At 39.4% G+C, this 6,789-nt stretch overlaps 1 long non-coding RNA gene across 1 annotated transcript; it reads left to right on the top strand.

Moving 5' to 3' along the window:
• Nucleotides 1-667: 667 nt before the first annotated feature.
• LOC127059270 (uncharacterized) lies at nucleotides 668-5,833 on the top strand. The gene is made up of 4 exons (XR_007776902.1): nucleotides 668-867; nucleotides 1,282-1,396; nucleotides 2,507-2,687; nucleotides 4,716-5,833. It is a non-coding gene; the product is annotated as an uncharacterized LOC127059270 (long non-coding RNA).
• Nucleotides 5,834-6,789: the final 956 nt, after the last annotated feature.

Raw genomic sequence — 6,789 nt, 5'->3', positions numbered from 1 at the left:
CCATTTCTCTGTAGAAGGGTTGCATGGCAGGAGATGGAGCACAGGAGCCTCACCATTCTTGGATGCTGATTTCTTGCTGCTCCCATCTTGCAGTCTTTGAACTGAGGCAATAAAGACACAGGTCTTTCATTTCCTCCAGTATTGGACATGTGAGTCTCTTCATGGGCATTCCCAGAGCTGCAGGCCTGCTGTGATGATTCATGCCCCATGCTGTAGCACAGCTGTCCAGAATGGCTCAGGAGCAATAGCAGCAGAACTCTGGAATACACAGCACCTCTTATGTATCTCCTTCACCTCCCCAGTAGTGTGCTCTGCTAGTGGGATAGTGGTTGAGAATATATCCTGTATACTTCATGCTTGGGGGGTTCCTGTAACTGGATGAAGACTTCCATATGTGTTCATTTAAGTCTCAGTATAATTCTTTGGGCAAGGAAGGGACAAATCTTCTGCCCCTTAAACCTTTCTGTCCTCTGCCCTCTTGCCTTGTGAGGAGACATACTGACTCCTTGGAGGGAGAAGTTCTGTGCTTGTACAGAAGTCATCCCAGGGGCAACTGATTAGAGATCACTGTCCCTTGTGGGTGGCACACAGCCCAGAAGCTGAAAGGCAGGACTTAGTCTAAGCACACCCACAGCCTTTAAGGGCTTTGAAAACTAATCTGCTCCTTCCTCCTCAGAGAAAGGTTTAAGGGAAAGGAAGTAAATTACAAAAGGATATAACAAATGGGGACGACATAACCTTTTTTGTGGTGATACTTTTCTCAGCACATCTGTTTTGATACCCAGGTTCAGGAGCAACACTCAGCAGATCTCTTTGCTGCCCACTGCACTTTTCACAATTGCAGAGTTCTGCGGAAGAACTGCTGAGGTATGTTTGGTTTTTCTCATTAATTCACTTCTATGAGGACAAATTTGAAATATTCTTTTGAATGTTAAGAGGTTAAAAATAAAGGGTGGATTTGCTATTTATCCATAAATAAAATTGAAGGAAGCAGTCCCATAGTTTTTCATTCATCTTCTTCAACTCTGTCAGTTGTGATTCAAGATATCTTACCAAGCAACTGAAAAAACCTTACTTTGAGAGTATAAACAGTCAGGGATTCAGAAATACGAAATAGTGTGTCATACTGTAGGGGAAAAACAAGTAGATTTATCTGGAAACCTAATGTTTTAAACTGTTTGACAAAATATTGAAGAAATATTTAAAACTGGGTCATGAAACTTGACACTTGAGTGCGAAATTAATTTAGATTCTGTTTCTTTTGTTTCTTATGTTTCATAGGTTTGGATCCTTTCTTGTTTCATAAGAAGTTTTTCTAATGCCTGTTCAGTGGTCTGTATTGCTGTGAATGATGCTGGAATAGTTTGCTCATCATTTAATCTATGTGCACTGTGTGGTATGTCCTACTATAAAAATTGTGTTTCTGTTTCAAGGCAGGAGGATCTCTCTTTGCTTTTTAGTGGCTGCCTTGCTCCAGATTAAGCAGAGACCTCCAGAGGGGAGGAAACACAGCATCCCTCAGAGCTACTCACCACACAAAGCACAGGGAGGTTCCCAACTTATTGGAAAGGGCAAGACCTTCAACACCACAGAGGTGTTGGGAGCCTGGAGAGAATGGAGAGGGGAAGAGGGGTAAAGTCTCCTCTTTGCAGCATAAGACAGTCTCAGGCCAAGCTGAAGAGCAGACTGCAAAGAAGAGGTGCTCTCAGAAATGCAGAAGTGGCTGTGCATGGTGTGCTCAGCCCAATAGGCTGCTGGAGAGGAGCTGGATGGCAAAGCCCAGCAGGAGAGGCTTCCCCAGCAGGCTGAGTGCCAGAGCAGGAGCTGAGTTCTGTGCCAGGCAACCAAGCAGAGCGGTGTTTAATATTTTTGTCCTCTAATGAAATCTGACTTAAAAGTTCAGGGGAATTTGACTTTTAGGTAACACCTTCATGGGAATGCTTCTGCCTCCAATCAATGCTCCATCATGGCTAATTTACTTTCTGCTCCTGGCGTGCATGCCCATGAAACTGCTTCTACATTATCGAGAGTACCATTATAGGAACATTTACTTGTCAGCTGAACAAAGTCAAAGGATTCAATGGATGTGAAAACTGATCATGTTGTAAATGTAAATAAGGGCTGGAGAGGTTTGATGCACTGCTGGCATTTTGTGCCTAGCCAGATGTAGCCATAAAGGGAATATTTGGGCAGAAGTACTATATTCACAATACAAAATTAAATCTGAATGCATTTGTCCTAAAAAATTAAATAGACTCCTCTTATTTCTTTGCCAGAAAATCATGAGGAACAATTCTGCCACTGAGAAGCTGATCTCCCTGTATGGCAGGAAGGGAAGGCAGGCTAAATGAGTTTGGAAAGTGTAAACTATTTTATCAATGGAGAGGATGGAGGGAAGGCAGCAGTTGCAGGCAGGAGGGAAGCATGGGGCTGTGAAGGAAAGGACAGATTTGATACACGTAAACACTCTCAGATAAGAAGAAGCATGCAAACATCTTCGTTGTAGAGTGTCCCTCACTGGAAATATTCAAGAACTGTCTGGACACCATCCTGTGCCCTGTGCTCTGGGATGACCCTGAGAAGGGAGCTTGGACCAGATGAGCACTGTTGACCGTTCCAGCCTGACCCACTCTGGGATTCTGTGGATTCTGTGCTTCTGTGATTTGTACCTGCTGGATTGTCAAAAGGTGTGTGAATAGTGGAGGGGTGGCAGTGACATAGTTACACCCATGTGCTTGGAGGACTGTGTGCAATTGCTCATTGCCATTGGTGATAGTTTAAATTAAGCTTTCCTTTGAGGTCAGGATAACCTAAAATAAACCCCTACAATTACAGAGTTCAGCAAAAAGGATCATGAAATGGGATGCTTCTAGAGACTGTGAGAAAGCAAATCACTGCACTAGTTCATCAAAACTGAAACAATGTAATAAAAAATCATACCTTTGCAAGCCTTTCCTCAGCAGAGCACAGCCAAATATGCATTTTTCTATGTCTTCTGACAGCACCACTGCCTCTGTCACAGAATTATTACGGGTCAATGAAGTTAGGAACAAGGAGCAAAGATGAAAAGCTGTGTATTACAGTACCTCCTCCTTTGAGAACATGAAATAAATTGTGATCTGATAGGACATTGGAAAATCATCTAAAAAATCTACAGTAACCACTAACATTTATATTACTACCTAAAGGAACTCAGGGCTTAAATTCTTTATGCTAAAACATTATTTGCTTTAATTAATTATTTCTCTATAAGGTCAAGAGACCTTTATTCTGTCTGTACTAATGCTAAGGATACCTACAAGAGAGCATATTCCAGATTCCTTTCTCATTTTCTTTATGAAGATAGCTAAGGACTGAAACATATTAATTAAATATTTGACATTAGACAGCCTGTTAGGGAAAATGGGGAACTTTTGACAGACAAAACTCAATTGCTCCACAGGGGACAATGAGTTTTTTGTTCAGAAGTGCACAGTTTTCTCATTTCTATCTTTCTCTTGTTATTCAAAAATAAAGTTGCAGAGCCATGGCAGAATTTCATTTGAAAGCATCTCTGGAGTTGTCTAGACCCATTATACCTTTGAACAGTACTAAATGAAAAGCTATGGGGAGGTTGCTTAAAGCCTTGCTCAGGTGACTTTTGAAACATCCTAAGGATGGTGAGTGCAAAACCTTTCTGGATGACCTGAGTGTAACAAGGATACAGAAACTCAGAAGAAGAAATACAGAAAAAAGATTCCTTATTTACATGAAATGGAATAAATAATTCCACAATAATATCACCACCACTATTTTATTGGTTTTCTGATGCTTTATACTTAGCTGAGCATAATGTTTTTATGATATCTGAAAAAAAAATTGCAGATTAAAACTGAAGCAACGTTTTTTTCTCTTTTAAACAAAATCTGTGCCTCAGCTTTTACAAGTCTTCAATTCTGCTTGGAAGAGAGTTTTCCTCAAAGCAGCATAGGTCCCAGTGAGAAATGGGCACTTTCTAAACAACCTCAGATTTTCTAGAATTTTTAGCCAAGTAGCCAGCTCTTTTTCTTGCTGATAGTCCTGATAGGCCATCATTTGTCCTTGCCTGTGTTCTTCATGTTTACTTTTTTTTTGAACAAGGGGCAAAGTCTTCAGTCAGTTCTTTCTACCCTAACCTATAAATAGAGCACTTCTCCAGTTATCTTCAAAATTTTGACATTGTCACTTATTTTATTTCAATAACATATCTTACACTTTTTCTGTTTTTTCTGCACTGATTTTATAGGTGTGACATTTGTTAACACAAACTCACAGATGAGAGGATACCATACACCCATGATAGATGGCTTCTTTTGGGTTTATTTGCAGACATTAAAATACAATTTTGAACAGATCTTCCATTTTATAAATGATCAATACAGGTTTTTCCTCCTGTTAGAAACTCCTTTCCAGCTGGAGCTCTCAGATAGCTGAATTTCTCCTTCCTGACAGAAAGAGTGGTGTCTAGAATGAGAAACCCTCCTTCAGAGTTTGTCTGAGATCCCAAGGGTGCATGCTGACCTGGATGTGCCATGATTTGAGCAGTAAGGGTTTGCATGGTGTATGACTACTTTCCCAGCTATAAAAAATAACTAATCAAGCCTCAGCTGGGCATTCTCTATTGAGTTATAGATAAACAACCTCATTTTCATTGCAAACAGAATTACCACCCGGAATTATCTGTGATTTTTTTTCAGGTAGGTCATTTGGAAAGTACTTAATGATCCTGACGCAAAGATTGAACTGTAAATTGACATCAAGTGTTACTGGACATAATTGGATACAGGATGGCTTCTGAAACCAAAGCCTGCAGGTCATTAGGCTGTGAATTCCAGACACTTTTTGTGACATCCATCATGTTCTAAATAACGTGTTCAGCCTGAGCTGCATGTGATCTCTTGAGAGGTGTTACAAGGGCCTGAGAGCTGGCAGCTGCAGGCACCTGAGGTAACAGGGAAAATGAAGTCAGTAAAGCTGACAATGTTTTATTCCTATAAAAATTAGACTACTAATGAAAAATGCTTTGAGAAAATGCATGTTGTTGAAGTTAATGTTTTTAGCTGTGCAATCCAAAACAGATTGCTAAATCACTGAAAAATTTGTAGGTTTATGATCTGCTATCTATATGCCATGTAAAAGCATATTTGTTCATGAAGGTCACCATGTTCTCTTTTCTTGGAATTAAGAAGAAATTATTCTGTTTATGCTTGTTTGCTCCTCCTTTAGTAAATAATTGCTACTGATGCTCATTCTTTCTCCTCAGACAATTGATCTTCATGTGGTGTGTCTGTCTCATACATTTGTCACTCTGCTTTTCATTCTTGTGAGAGATTAATTTCCTTCCTCAGACCTTGTCAATAATTAGATTGAGAACATGCAGATTGTGCTAGTGCATCAGGTTAGAAAACTTTATTTTGACAGATTAATCAAGTTGTATAATTTTGGAAGAAAACATGAGTGCTGTCCCAACCACCTACGTTTTGGCAGAAATCCTGATGTCAAACAAGCACTCTGATTTGTGTCAAGATTTTTGTTTGCTTTGTACCATATGGAGAAAATTCAAATAATTTCATTTTGTAGTCATTTGATAGTTCCTGCATATCTTGCAATACTGATTCAGTGCTGAAACAAATGCCTAATTAAAATGTTAAGGGGGAAAATGTACTTAATTATTTAAGTTCCGTTATCGGTTATTAACTTTGTCCCATTTTCTCTTTCTTCTTTTTGAATGCTATTTAAAATATTCTACATTTAACAATCAGAATATTATTTTTTTGTTCTGTAAGTTAGTAGAAAGACTGAAAAAAACATTGATCAGATCTGTTGAGATTACATTTTCCATGACATATTTTACAGATATGCACTGTAACAATTACCATCAGTTTTCAACTAAATTAAGAGAAACAAATAAAAAAGGACTGGCTGAAATAGTTCTGCAATTATCTATTTTCATTTTCAATTCATGCTTTATTATAATGCTTCTAATATCCTAATCCTTCAAAAGGAAATAAAGATGCATAAGCTGGAAATATCATTAAGATAGAATTCTTTTTTCTCTGAAAAAAAAAATTATTTCACAAGAAAATCAAGCAAGTTCTGAAAGATAGAATGAATCTTCAGGCAAATGCTCAAAATCAATTTGGTTGGATGGTGCACAAACAAAAATGCATGCATGTATGTTTTTATGTACAGAACTATAGAACTCACAGGTTCAGTGATTGAATCTTTTTCTTGAGAAAACTTGATATCTCAAGTTCTGGTGTTTGAATTTTCTTATTTCAATCATCTATGAAAACCTTCCTTCTGGATCATCAAAGTCCAGTTCCTGGCCCTGCACAGGACATCCTCAAGAATCGCACCATGTCCCTGAGAGTGTTGTTAGAATGCTTCTTGAACTCTGTCAGGCTGGTGCTGTGATCACTCCTCTGGGGAGCCTGTTCCAGTATCCAGCCTCTGGGTTTTATCCAGTTTTTTATCTAGTTTTAACTGCAATGAGTAACTGCTTTCCAATGAGTAACTGCAACTCCTCTCCAGGAGAGACTGAGTGACCTCAGCCCTTCATCATATGCCTTCCCTTCAAGACACTTCACCATCTTCATAGCTCTCCCTTGGATGAAGAACTTAAGAAGAACTTAATGTCTTTTCTATATTGCAGCACCCAAAGCTGCCCCCAGCACTCGAGGTGAGGCTGCCCCAGAGCAGAGCAGGACAATCCCCTCCCTTGCCCCCTGGTGATGCTGTGCCTGATGCACCCCAGGACACAGTCCTGAG

The sequence above is a fragment of the Serinus canaria genome, chromosome 2 (genome assembly GCF_022539315.1).
Source record: "Serinus canaria isolate serCan28SL12 chromosome 2, serCan2020, whole genome shotgun sequence".
Taxonomy (NCBI): Eukaryota; Metazoa; Chordata; class Aves; order Passeriformes; family Fringillidae; genus Serinus; species Serinus canaria.
The sequence above is the reverse complement of the archived record's forward strand: the minus strand, read 5'-3'. Positions and strand labels throughout refer to the sequence as shown.